Source organism: Bubalus bubalis, chromosome 21 (genome assembly GCF_019923935.1).
Source record: "Bubalus bubalis isolate 160015118507 breed Murrah chromosome 21, NDDB_SH_1, whole genome shotgun sequence".
Lineage (NCBI taxonomy): Eukaryota > Metazoa > Chordata > Mammalia > Artiodactyla > Bovidae > Bubalus > Bubalus bubalis.
Window position 1 is genome coordinate 53703102 of NC_059177.1, and position 14317 is coordinate 53717418.

General features: G+C 47.8%; 1 protein-coding gene across 3 annotated transcripts in view; it reads right to left on the reverse strand.

The window, feature by feature from the left end:
• Positions 1-14317, reverse strand: part of LARS2 (leucyl-tRNA synthetase 2, mitochondrial) — a 146911-nt gene that overhangs the window by 92983 nt on the left and 39611 nt on the right. The gene's annotated exons all lie outside the window — the stretch shown is intronic.

Consider the following 14317-nt stretch of genomic DNA (forward strand, 5'->3'; position numbering starts at 1 on the left):
AGTAGCTGTCTAACTTGGGAAAATCGGTAAAAAATTCATGTAATAAATTTCCCATTTAGAGAGGCACCCGGTTATTCCTGATGCAATATCAGTTTATCCCCACCTGTGAAAGAGATGTTGAGCGGACAGGTTTAAAGTTCACCCACTGGAACCCAGTCAACAGCACCCAGATGCCCGGGCCCAGCCCTGCCTGTCCTCTGAAGGGGAGCCTCTGTCTGGGGGCGGGGGTTCCCAAGCTGTAGATGGCACCAGCTCGGCTCTCCGCGAGACCACCGGGCCCTCACACGAGGGCTGTTCCCTGTGTCCGAAGGCCCTTTTCTCTCCCGTGCCTTTCTTGCTCTGCTTTCCAAATAAGCCCACCCCCATGCAAAACCATCCTTGTTTTTAAAACAAAAAGTCAGGCAATTCAAAGTTATAGCTCTAAAAGCAACTGCAATTCAGCCACACTCCACATATATCTATATAAAGATGTCAACTTTTATAACCCCCTGGGCTCTGCAAAGTGCAATCCAGCTGCCAAGAGACCCAATTTATGCATCTAGAATCTCAACAAGTCTCATTCCGCCACACTGCAGTTTTTACATTCAGCGATACCTGGCTTTTAGCATTAGAAATATTTTGCACATTCACAGCCAAATCCGAGGCCCAGCGGAGAAGGTGACACTCCCTCAACATGAACGAGGATCAAAACGTCCTCCCTTGAGGCCGGCCCCCCACACCTCCGTGACTGCACGGATCAATAACCCAGCCGGCCTTGCCGGGACCGCCCTGCACAGTGATTTGACAACGGCCGGAGAAGCCCAAGTCCCAGAGGCCCACCCGACTGTTTCGGAGAGGAAAACAGTGCTTGGTCTGTGAGGGTGACCGGCTCCTGTGGACCTCAGGCTGACCTTCCTTGCTCCAGGAAAAAGAGGGGGAGAGAGAGTGAGCCAAGGGAAAGACAATGCACTCGGCAGCCGTGTGACTGGGTTCCAGTCCTTGCACCTTCACAGCATGTGGCCACCGTCAAGTGTCCGTGTCCAGGGGAGAGGGGCGACGAGGCCCGTCGGAGGGGCCTCGGGACAAATGTGACGGTACGTGTGAAGCACACGCCGGGCACAAGTGAGGGATCGATGGTGCTGCTCCCCTTGCTTGACCCAGAGTGTGTCGTGAAGGAGAGGCCAGCTCGGTCACCACATCCCTCTCAGAGGCGGCTGATGCCCTCGTGGGGCTGCTGGACGGGGCGGGAGGGAGAGCAGTGGGCTTGGGTCAGAAGAATCTGCACTGACCATCCCTTACCAAACACTGGCTTTCGGACTGAAAAGAGATTGTGTTCGTGAAGGAGAGACGGAACCACAGGACCCAGCCGCCACCGGCGGCAACGCCCACCTCAGGGGGAGGCAGAGAGGTCGCCGCCGAGCCCCCTGCAGCTCGGGCAGGACTCAGTTGGGTCTGTGCCTCTTGATCCCACTGCACTTTTGACTGTGACGGGTCCCAGATCACAGAACTACTAACGTCACTCGAGGCCACCGTGCATGTAATTTGCGTTGCAAACCTCGGAGTGTTTAGGTTAGCTCTCAGGATTTAAGAAAATGAAACAGACCGAACCAGAGGCAGCATGTTCATCAAGTCGGTCACTGGACGCCCCGTACACGGGAAAATAAACACGGCAAGAAGGGTGAGCGACCGCCAGGCATCACCTCCCCGCTCCTCACTCTCACCAGAGCCTTCTGCCTCTGAAACAACAAATCTTGTAAACACAGGGGATGGGGTACTCACATTCCTCTTCTGTGCATTTTTGTCACTTGCTCTTTACTGCAACGGATCAAAAGGAAATGGGTGGTAATGGCCTTGCCTTTTATTCCTTCCCACGTTTTTTGAGTTCTGAAGGGGAGGGGCTGTGAAAGCCCAGCACAGCTTAAAGGCTAGAGAAAGCAGTCTCAGGATTCATACTGTGCCGCTTGGGAGTAAATATACATCCTGCATCAGATGCTCCTCGCTGGTGGCGGTTCAAGGTTCCCATCCACAGCTCGGTGCCCCTGCTGAGTTGGAAGAAGGGGCACGGGGGAGCGGTGCTCACGAGCAAAATCTGCCGGAAGAGGACGTGTAGGACGTGTACGACCACCCCCACGCGGAGCCCTCTAATCTTAGAGCTGGCTCTCAAACTTGGTTGCACCTTGAAGAGGACCTTTGAAGGTTGCTGGTGCCTGGGTCTCACCGCACCCACAGAAACTTCATGTGCTGCCAGGGCTGAGAACTATTGCAAAGAGGTTCTTCCCAAATACATCCCCCTGCCAAACACTGCCTAAGTGTTTGGGCCTGTCCTGCCCTTGTGTCTTCATGAACTGAATTTAACGAACCAGTCTTCGACAGAAGCTAAGGGCATAATTTAGTCCATACGAGATTTCTAATGAGCCCCTCCCCAGCCGCAGTGTCCTGTGTTAAAAGGGTCTCCCCAGGGTCCTGTCTGGATTCAAATCTGCCCTGTGTTCTACAGCCCCGCCCCAACACAGATCCTCTTCATTCTTTCAGTCAATTTCCACTCTGCCTTCACAAAACAAACAGAAGAAACACCAAGAAATTATCACTTGACGCCCACCTCCATCCAACAGACACAGAAACCTGGGTAGGTAACTACCTGTGCTCTGCGATCAGCTGTTCAAAAACACCTGAATGTCTGACAGCTCAGCCGTCCTCCCAGAGGAGGCACGGCTCTGGAAGGGGAGCTGCAGAAAGCCCAGAGTGGGCTGGCCCTCCCCTGCGGCTTCACGGAAAAGGAGGGAGGAGGATGGCTAACTTCTCACTTAGAGGCTTCTGAAGGGGCTTCAGGCCAGACAGGGGCAGACAGCATGGAGGTAGAGCGCTCACTCAGCTCTGCCTCGGAGTCTTAATTAGCAAGTAACAGGACACATTAGTACACAACTCTGTGCTCCCAAACTGCTCCTCCTGCCCTCTGCTCCCTTCCTCTCCCCTCCCACATCTCTCAGTGGCTGGAGCTGTGAAGCAGAGGCCATGAGAACTGCTTTACAGGAGGAAACCCCACCTTGAGGGGAGGGAGTGGCCTGCCCGCAGCAGCCCAGCGCTGGGTGGCGGAAACAACTCGAACCCAGGACCCTGGGCTCAGAGGGGACCAGGCAGCAAGACAGCACCTTGGTAAGTACATCCGGGCTGTGCCCGGACTGACTCAAATGTGTGCTCCAAGGAGGTCTGGGTAAATCAGGCAGAAGCAACAGGCCAGAGCACTCCTAGATAAAGGAATACTGTGGCGAATATTCTGTTAGGAATAACAACGCTCAGTTCCCAGGAGGCTCAGTGGTAAAGAATCTTCCTGCAGTGCAGGAGATGCAGGTTTGATCCTGGGTCAGGAAGATCCCCTGGAGAAGGAAATGGCAACTTGCTCCAGTATCTTTGCCTGGAAAATCCCACAGACACAGAAGCCTGGTGGGCCACAGTCCATGAGGTCACAACAAGTCAGACACAGCCGAGCACGCAGGCACAGACAAATATCCTGGGGTCACAAAGAGGCATCCACATGGCCACTTGCAAAGCCCCCAGACAACCCGGTCTGTATCCATATGACCAATTCCAACAACCCAGGCTCCAAATGCAAGGATGTGGCCTAAACGCAGAACCACCGGGGAATATAATGGGGGAGGCCGGCTCACCGTCCACAATCCCTGGGGAAGAGGCCCAAGCAGGCCTACTCACTTTCTGAGTTGCTGTTACAAGACTGTAAAGGGCCAGGGAGACACCTCTGCCTGTGAGTAATGAGCAAGAGTGGTACCGTGCTTGGCAAACACTTAGCACACCAACGAGAGGACAAAGGTGACGCCAGGGGCCCCACGGGTGTGTAAGAATCACCCGCTCCCCTCCCCACAGGGTGGGGGCGGATCCGTCTGCTGCCCAGGCCACAAGGGCATGAGAGAGCCCGAGTGCTCCATGCCAAGCATATGCCCATCTTTTAGGACCCAACAGACTTCTTGGCTCTATTATTTAAGTCCCCAGGTTCTATCCACCTTCCTAAACAGGTGGTTGGCAGGGGAAGGGCAGTGGACGGAAGGAGTGAAGGACAGGCAGTCTGAAGCCTGGGCTCAGAGCACTGGACTCAGTCCGTGGGTCTGCTGCGGACTCGCGGTGACCCTGGACCACGACTCATCCCTCTGGGCCTCAGGTTTCTCATCTGGAAAACGGGGCGTGTAACTGCTATGAGGACCCAGGAATCTGGAGAGGGTCAGCCTGCCTTTCCAACACTGGCCCAGTAGGTATACGTGGCAGATACTCAATAAATCTTCATTAAAGCAACAAATACATCAAAATTCAGGACATCAAGTGTCACCAGTGTAAAAAAAAGAGAAAAAATTAAAGCTTTGAGACAGAGCCCTTGCAAGTTTCTTAAATGTAACAGGTTTTTAAAAGAGTAGAATGTCTTTTTCTCTTGGAACCAGTCTGGCTTATTCATATTAAATGTTGTCAAGTATGGGTTCACATGAGAAATGTCACTCCAATTCATACTGAACAGAGTGTTCTAAGAAACCTGTGTGCAGAAACTTCAAACCTCTAAAGGCAAATGAAGAACCACATATATCTCCATTAGCGACTTCTACAAAATCAAAAACAAATGATGGCTTTTCAAAGGGAGACACGCTTGAGATTAGTTTCTCAGCTCTGTGGTATAACACCGGTTCAGATTTCTGTGTTTCTCCCCATTTAATCCAATCATGGAGAAAACATTCATGAAGGGTCTACAATTACCCTGTCCTTATCCTGAGAGACTTAACAACAACCGGCTATAGTGATAGAAGACGGAGATTTAGAGAAAAAGAAGGGAATTTCCATCCAACTCAGGGCTCTCTTTGCTCACTCACTCATTGAATTATGCCACAGACATTTATTGAGTCCTGACTGCATATGGGCCCTGGGTCAGAGAATATGAAGATTCAAGCCACCTACATTAAACCTTTTCACAGTCTCTCTTTCCTTAAGCAGTTTCTCTGAACTGTCATTCCCATTCCTATCTCATTCATTCCCATTTGTCTCTGAGAGAAAAGAGGCAATCCATCACCACCTCACCTCCCACAGGCATTCCAGAGCAGAGCCCTCTCCCCCACCTCTCCTGGTTCTGCTTTATTCCATTTGCATCTCTTCCAACAACTCTTTGCCACCCACAGACCCAGCCAGGGGTCCCTGTCCTAGACCACATGGCCACTGCTTCCTCCCTCCTAAACTATTTGCTACTCCCTACCCACTGGAAAAGACCCTGATGCTGGGAAAGAGAAGGTAAAAGGAGAAGAGGGTGGCAGAGGACGAGATGGCTGGATGGCATCACCGACTCAGTGGACCTGAGTTTGAGCAAACTCTGGGAGATGGTGAAGGATGGGGAAGCCTGGTGTGCTGCAGTCCACGGGGTCGCAAAGAGTCGGACACGACTTAGTGACTGAACAGCAACGACTGCCACTGCCCAGGCTTCTTCAGCCTCACTGTCCCCCTCCTCTCGGCCCCATCCTTCCATCCCTCTTCCTTCAACCATCTGTTCAATTCCATCCTGGCTGAGTTTCTGCCTGTGGCCTCCTTTACCTTCCTGGTTCTCCTCCTTTTTTGCAGAGCTGAGGGAACAGGTGTTAATATTAGGGTAATTAATTAATCATGAACCTAACATTTGTCTAAGAACTCATTTGTATGTAATTATGTTTCTTCATCTCAGGACTAACTTTAGCCTGAAAATGAGCATTTAATGAAAACTGAAAATGACAAATGCTAGACACTCTGCTTTTACAGAGCATGCATTTTATTCTCAAAGGTCTTGTTTTTCAAATCTAGGGCTACAGCTGAATTTTCGTCATTTGAAAGGTTCATGTTCTACGTGCTCTCGAAGCCAATTTAGAGGAGCGTTAAGGAAAAGGAAATCATGGTCTTTGCAGTTTTGAAGACAGCTCACACTGTCTTTCTGAACTGAAATCAGGCTGACCAGTAGGCTCCTCTTTTGCTATTTTCCTGGCCATTATTTTTGAGCGCTGTCATTTTTATGGTAACCTGAAAGCTGTCTCCTGCTACAAAGGGCACAAGTTTCTGTAAACTATCCATAATGGGACAAGAAGCAACAATTTGCCTAATTGCTTGGTAACTGTTCTTTGCCAGCTGACAAGAATTTCATCAAGGCAGTCAGACAATAGGGACAGCTTTTCTATCTAGACAGCTGGGAATGGAAAACCCTGCATTCAACTACAGATGAGATGAATGGGTGTGAGTTGTAATTTGTTATCAGTCTACTTGGGCAGAAGCCAGTATTTCAACTATTCATACCAAACCAGCTCTCCACCATTGTTTCATTTTTCCTGGGAGGAAAAGAACATTAATTTTATCTGCAATACACTTGAAAATTTCAGGATCAACAGGGCAGTGTCCTCTGAAAGATATTTTTGAGAAGTGAGTTCTCTAGGTTTCCTGAATAATGAGAAGGCTATTTGTTAGAGATGGGCATGGGTCCAGATGAAATATCAATTCATCAATTCCTTGGATGCACAGTGACAGCGGTGTCCAAGATGAGCTGTTCTGCTGCTTGCGAGCTCTATAAGCAACGAGCAGCAGAAGCCCATCACAGCCTAAACGATGTCATATGTGACACAGTGTAGCCCAGTGATGTTTAAGGGAAGGACTAGGGGCAGGGAAGTGCAGATCAGAATCTCACAGGAAGAAGGGGGGATTTAAAACTATATATGCCATCTTCTTCAGGGAAGATGGAACAGATGCACTTTTCCCTGTTCTTTCCACTAAGTACAGCTAAAAACCTTAAGGAACATTATATATATGTGTGTGTGTGTATGTATGTATAAAGCAAGCACAGACTTGGATAAATTGAGAAGAGAAGGCAGGCTAATTAGAGACCTTAGCACCTGAGGAGTGACACAGTGGTGAATTTCATAGATTTTCTTTATGCCTCATAAGTCCCAGAATTGGAGCTAATGAAGCCAGTAATCCAGAAATGCCAAGGAGTACAGACAAAAAAAACAAAGAAGAAAGAAAAGCCCGTTTCCTTTAGCCAAAGTACCATGAAAGGGATAGCCTAACAAGAGAGAAAATTTAGACAATTACTGCTCCATCCTACTCAACACCACAGGAAAAAATGACAGCCCTATCCCCACCAGGAAGTGCTTAGAGAGGGTCTAGACTTACAAGCCTGGGGGGCCAAGAACAAGGGAGCCCAGTCTCTCTGCATCAGGGTGGTGTCCAAGGAGGTGGAGTGGAAAACTGGGCTCTCCTACTCCTGCTGGACACCAAGCTTTTATACACAGGACAGATAAATAACAAGGTCCTACTGCATAGCACAAAGAAACTACATTCAAGATCCTATGATATATATAAAAAGAGAAGGCATATATATATATATAATTGAATCACTTCTCTGCCAACAGAAACTAACACAACATTGGAAAATCAACTTAAATAAAAATAAAATCCAAGTTAATATGGGGGGGGGACCCTTGGCAGTGTCAGTGGAGACCACAGGGGTGGGGGAAGGGGGTCTGGACTTCGACCCCAGCCAGCAGTAATGAGGTGCCCCTCTGTCTCTCTGACGGGCCAGTGTCAGAGGAGTTCAAACAGAGAGTCAGGGAGTTCATTCTTGCTCCATAAACACTCGTGAACAGGAAGGTCTGATGAGCCTCTGGGATGGTGACATGCAGGAAGGTGGCCTGCATGGTCACAGGGACATGCAGTGGGCATGCCAGTTGGCACCCACCCAAGGTCCACCTTGGCAAGGCCCAGCACCAACATGCACTGGGACAGAAGATTCTGCGCTTGAGACCCCCCTTGGCCCCAACCTCTGTACTTCTTCCAATGGCTGTTCATCTTGATGTCCTTGGTAATAAATTGGTACTCTAATAAGTAGCAGACGGGTTTCCTGAATTCTGTGAAATATGTGAACTCTTGCTAGCAAATTAATCAAGGAGGGGTTGTGGAAACCTCTGACTTAGAGTCAGCCGGTCAGAAGCCGAGGTAACAACCTGGACTTGTGAGTGGAATCAGAAGTGGGGGCAGGGGTCTGTGTCGTAGGGCTAAGCGTGTAACCCGTGGGGTCGGACACCATCTTCATGCACATCTGGCGTCAGACGTGAGGCTGGTGTTGCAGAGTACTGACAGCGTGGGGAACACACAGGACTGTGGTTTTCCTCTAGAAAAACCATACAGAGAACATTCTCTGATCATAATGCTGAGTTTAAAAACGTTGAGTTTAAGAAGCTAGACACAAAGAACACATATAGGTGAGTCCGTTTATGTAACTGTGAGAAACTCTGGTAGGTGGGGAAGCCGGCAACAAGGCAGGGATGACCGTGAATGTCGAAGCAGTAGCTCCACATGCTGCTGGCAGTGGGGAGAGACGGAGCGCCGACTGGGAAGGGCCCACAGAGCTTCTGGGTGCTGCCAAGGTTTATTTCTTAACCTAGGTGGTGGCTGGTTGCACTTCCGATAAAGCGTTAAGTTTTATGTACATGCTTTATGCTCTGGTCTATCCATGTCTAACTTTTCACAAAGAAATAAGTTATAAAAATAATCTTGTATTTGCAAAAACATTGCCTACTTTTTAAAAAAATTGTGTTTTTATTATTCATTTATGCTCTACTGCATGTCAGAAAAAACTAACGATAGGTCTTATTGTGATTCCTACCTAATAAGGTTTGGGAGTACGATCATTCCTAAGGCCCTTTTTTTCTGAAGAGAAAAACAAAACCACAGACATACTGCATCAGGATCGGACCCAGAAATCTGTGCTTTAACAAGCCCTCTTGGTGATTCTGAAGCTTGCCAATGTTTGAGAACCACTGGTCAAAGCACACACATAAATTAACCTCGTTATTTTCATGGAGGAATACCATTATCTTCAAGGCCTTGTGGATTTTGCCTCCCGGTGCGCGCAGAGCACCTCGTGTTGTGCACCTACAGGCATCCGTCTGGTCAAAAGTTGTACTGGCTGTCATGCAAAACTGACCTGGATATCTGATTCAGCCATGGCAAAGAGGTTTGCACTCTGATTTTCTAAAGTATTTGAGGAGTGAGCTAATCTCTTTAATAACAGTAAGAACCTGAGGCTCAGAGGGATAACAGATCATGCTCATCCTGTGTGAACAGCAAGGCCCATCACCAAAGCCCAGGCCTCTGGGGTGAGTGTCCAAGATCCGATCTCCAAGAAGCATTTAACGAGCATGCAATTGGGAAATTCTATTCCATGAGCCAAAGCATGCATCCTTCATAGGGCTCATGACCACAAATGGGCATGAGGATAAACAAAGTATTCCCTGCTGCCCCAGGACATCTCCTTCTTCAGTTAGGGCTGAGGAGTCCAAGAACGCTATCCTGGCTGAAGCAACCAAAAGCTTCCCCTACCATGTTTTAGGCTGGCAAGTACTGAGCTGGCACAGCAGTGCACAGGGTCGGCTGCACGTGTGCGAGATATTGGTGATGCAAGGTGACAATTCTGAACACTAACCCTTACACATCAGCACCGGGCTTCCCCGAAACGAAAGCACTCTAGACAGACTGCCAGTTCATCTCAGGTAAAACAAAGATATTGCCCCTTCCCTCCCACTCAACAGAAGAACATTTGGAAGAAGGTTAATTTTTTGATTTTGAGGGACGGCAAGTAATCCAGACCCAGAGATCTACCAGACAAATGGCTTCACTTCTGGAACGACCTGAAGGAGGACTCAGAGAGTCAAACACTTCGAGGCCCGGCTGCACGTTGTCAAGGCAACCAGCGCTCTCAGCTTTCACAACTGGCATCTTCCCAACCAGGTTTTCAGGCAATCACTTGCCCTAAGTTCTTTTTGTTTTAAGCTATTCTTTAAGTTCTTTTAAAATAAAAACTGTGAAAAATGTATCTTTCTATTATCCTAGAAGCCTCATTCTTTCCTGGAGTTTAATCCCTCCTGTCAAATGTCTAGTCCTCTGTAAATAAAATTCCAAGGTAGTCAGGCCCTTGAGGCAATAATAGTTTTCACTTTGTAATCATACAAAGCATGCTGTCTTTGAAAATAAACTCATGCAGCTATGGTCCAAAGAGCTTGTGTGTTTTAGATGAAAAGACAGTACTGGTTCCAAACCATGATAATGACAGGAGGGTAGGGAAGAAAAGGCTAAAGAAAGGCCAGCAGAAGTGCAGGCAAACCCCGGCAGAAAGAAATACGGATATGACAACCAGGGAAACCTGCAAAATGCCTGGCATTACCTGATTTTATGGCATTATTGTTAATTGTTGTAGGTGTGATAATGGGAGCGTGAAGAAGGAAGGGAGGGAGGGAGAAGGAAAGACTGAGCCTTCATCTTCTAGTGATATACAGTGACTCTTTTCAGATGAGGTTATGCGATGTCTGGGGCTTGTCGCAAAATAATTCAGAGCACAGGGGTATAGATGAAACAAGACTGGTCACGTAGCAGCAGCTGTTGGCGATGGGTGATGAGTCTTTGGGGGTTGTCTGTGCTATTCTCGCTTTTAGTGTAGGTTACAAATTTTTCATAATAATAAAATTATTTATTAAAAAAAAAAGGCAGGAGACAGAAGACAAGAGGAAAAGGAAAGCAAGTAAGTCAAGGCAAATGGATGAGGACAAGGAATAGAAAGAGGACAAGGGAAGGGAAGAAAGAGAGAAAGAGAGAAATAGAGAAACAAGCACAGAGATGCATGCACGTGGTGGAGATGCCATGAACGCCTCCGAAGCCCCCAGAATTTATGGAGGCTGGGCAGCATGGATGGATAAAACCTGGAAAATGTCAATGTCAGAAAAGCCAGTCCCAACAAAAATTCTGATAGAGCCAGTTCTGACGTGTCTCTTCCACCACCCCAGGATAACCACGCTCCATGTCGGCCAACACAGCCTTCAGGGAACCTGGCAGTGGGAGGGGGGCCCATTTTGAACTCGTGTCAATGGCTGGGGGCAGTAATCCCTGATTCCAGTGGTACTGCTGGGCGAATCCACCCGTCTTATTATCAGGCACCAACGTGTATGGAAGACAGAATGTAGAAACGTGGGAAGAAATCAAACCCAGGAACTTAACATTCAGTGACAGATGGGGCTTCCCTGGTGGCTCAGTGGTGAGGAGTCTGCCTACCAACGCAGGAGCCACGGGTTCGATCCATAATCCAGGAAGATCCCACATGCTGCAGAGCAACTAAACCTGTGTGCCACGACTACTGAGCCTGTGCTCTACAGCCCAGGAGCTGCAACTACCGAAGCCTGCACACCCTAGGGCCCGTGCCCTGAAACAGAAGTCACTGCAATGAGACGCTTGCTCAACACAACTAGAGTAGCCCCCACTCACCACAACTAGAGAAAAGTGCTCGAATCTATGAAGACCCAGCACAGCCAAAAATAAATAAATAAAAGTAAAATCCAATGAAAATGACTGCTCGTAAAATAAAAGCTCATAAGAGCTCCACAGTAAAGAAACTCTGCAAAGAGTCAATTCTTGATTACTCCAGTAAAGGAGACAAGTTAATCCAAATGTCACTGATGCCCAGTCCTGTGTTTCCATTTTGTTTGATGTTACATTGAAGGATGAGTGTTTGGGGATTGCTCAGCAAACACTATAAACAACGAGTTAATAAAACTCTGCTTTCACAGGTTCCACAGGCATTACTTTGAGTCCTATCTGGTTGGAACTTTTTTTTTTTCTCTCTTCATATGCTAGTTTCGAAGGGAACTCCTAGGAACTGCTCCCCAAACGATTATCCAGATGATTCCTGCTAAAAATCAGGCCCCAGAGCCTACTCCAATCAAAACACAGCTAATGCCTGGTCCAGAACCAGCTTCAGGCGCCAGAGCACTGGTGGGAAGGCACAGGGTCAAAGTCAGAGACAGACGTGCCTCGATGAGCCACACCGCACAGCATAGAAGCTAACAGCGTCACATCCCAAGGAACTCACGGGGCCCTCCCGAGCACCGGTGCACGATCACCACGGCCACACCTGAAGCCATGAAAACAGAACGCAGGTCACACCTTCTCCAGAAAGGCTGCCGATGAGTCCACAAAGTGCATGCTCCACACGCACAAAAACGTGTCTGATCTCTCTCACTGCACGGTTTGGAATTTTATCTCCTCTTTCCTCTTCCTGTAGGAGACGTTTAGCTGTTCAAATTCAGCTTTCAGTTTCTTCCTTTCCCAATCAAGATGATAGAAGCTGTTTGGGGAATAACATCTGATAAAGTGAAACACAGTGCTGAGCTAAAAAGCACCATGAGATGACTGTTCTGGCTCACCAGAAAAGTATTAATCCCAGAAATGCATACTTTTTTTCTTTTAATTCAGAGAATCAAGCATTTGCTGTAAGAAAGATGAGAAGGCAGCTCCAGAGCTGGACCATTTCTACAGGGATCCCCATCCAGGCAGAGGGAGGGAGGATGAGACCATGACCCAGGTTTTCTCCACTTGGGGGAGGAAGAGAAGGTTTCTGAGCCATCTGATTTTTTAAATATTCTGTTGACTGTCAACTAGCCGTCTACTTAGTTCAGTTCAGTCGCTCAGTCGTGTCCGACTCTTTGCGACCCCATGAACCGCAGCACGCCAGGCCTCCCTGTCCATCACCAACTCCTGGAGTTTACACAAACTTATGTCCACTGAGTCGGTGATGCCATCCAACCATCTCATCCTCTGTCTTCCCCTCCTCCTCTTGCCCTCAATCTTTCCCAGCATCAGGGTCTTTTCAAATGAGTCAACACTTTGCATCAGGTGGCCAAAGTATTGGAGTTTCAGCTTTAATATCAGTCCTTCCAATGAACACCCAGGACTGATCTCCTTTAGGATGGACTGGTTGGATCTCCTTGCGGTCCAAGGGACTCTCAAGAGTCTTCTCCAACACCACAGTTCAAAAGCATCAATTCTTCGGTGCTCAGCTTTCTTTATAGTCCAACTCTCACGTCCACACATGCCACCTACTTAAGTACCCAGTTTTTATGAGATGTTAGGATTGTTATTTGCAAAGGGCACAGATTTAGCCCATCAGTTATAAATAAACTCTTCCTCTGCCTCCTAACTCTGCTGCTCTGTATGATCCATCAGAATGTAAAAGTTTCATTAAAAAGCACTGGTGGATTTCTGGGAAAAAGGGTATCAAGAATGCATGTATCTAAAAGATTCTCAGAGAAAAGTTAATATGTCTGACTATGATTATAAATTTTCTTCTTTTTCCTTATATTTCTTCTGATTTTTGCTTTATGTATCTTTGTTTCTTTGTTGTTAGGTGTCCTAATGGTTTACAATGTCTATCTTCTTTGTGAATTGTACCTTTTATCATTAAAAATATTCACCTTTTTTTCGTCTTTTAAAAACAAATAAACTAAAAAAAGAAAAAGGATGCATGTACCTAAAGTTGTTTCCATTACTCCCATTAAAATGACCATCTTGGGGGGATTTCCCTGTGGCTCAGTGGTGAAGAATCTGCCTGCCAGTGCAGGAGACACAGTTGAGTTCCCAGGTCAGGAAGATCCCACATGTCGCAGAGCAATGAGGCCCGTGTGGCACAGCTACTGAGTCTGTGTTCCAGAGCCTGGGAGCCGCAACCACTGACGCCCATGCTCCATAACAAGAGAAGCCATCCCAAAAAGAAGCCTCCACACCGCCACAACGAGTAGCCCCCTCTCACTACAAGTAGACAAAAAGTCTACACAGCAACGAAGACCCAGCACAGCCAAAAACAAAGAAAGACAGAAAACCATATTTATTTTAAAAAACGCCCAGAAGAATGTAAAGATGGAGGCTGAAGGAACTGCACCAGTACAGGAAATAACAGAGGTGCCACTGACATCCCAGAAACATCCAGGAAGCTCGGCCGATGGGATTAAGTTGAAGACAAACACCGTACGCCGAAGAGCACCTTCCCCTCTTAAAGCCAGACTGGGTTCTGAGAAGCAGGGCTCTGGCACCCCTTATTTGAAAGGGCGAGTCCAGAGGGGAGAATGGGCAATGGAGTAGGTGGAAAGCCCACAGACTGGATACCCACGCTGTAGGGCCTCAGAAGTGGGTAAAGCAGTCATGGTCACGGGCACCTGTGACCGCAGCTCACACCCGGGTAAAGATCAGAGCAAAGAGAAAGACGCCCCGGGAGCTATGGGTCCCCTGAGCCCCGATAGAAATAAAGGAGGCAGAGAGAATGACCAGAGCTTCCACTCTGCTCCCCTCAAGCTGATGGATCTCTGAACTGATACACAAGTTCACCTCACTCAGGAAACAGGCGGAAAAATCCACAAGGGGTCCAAGAAAAGATTCTGAAACAAACAAGGAGAGTACAGCATTTCAAACTTGTGAAAAGGTTTATTACAAGAAGCAAAAGATAAATTTTCAAGAGCATTGC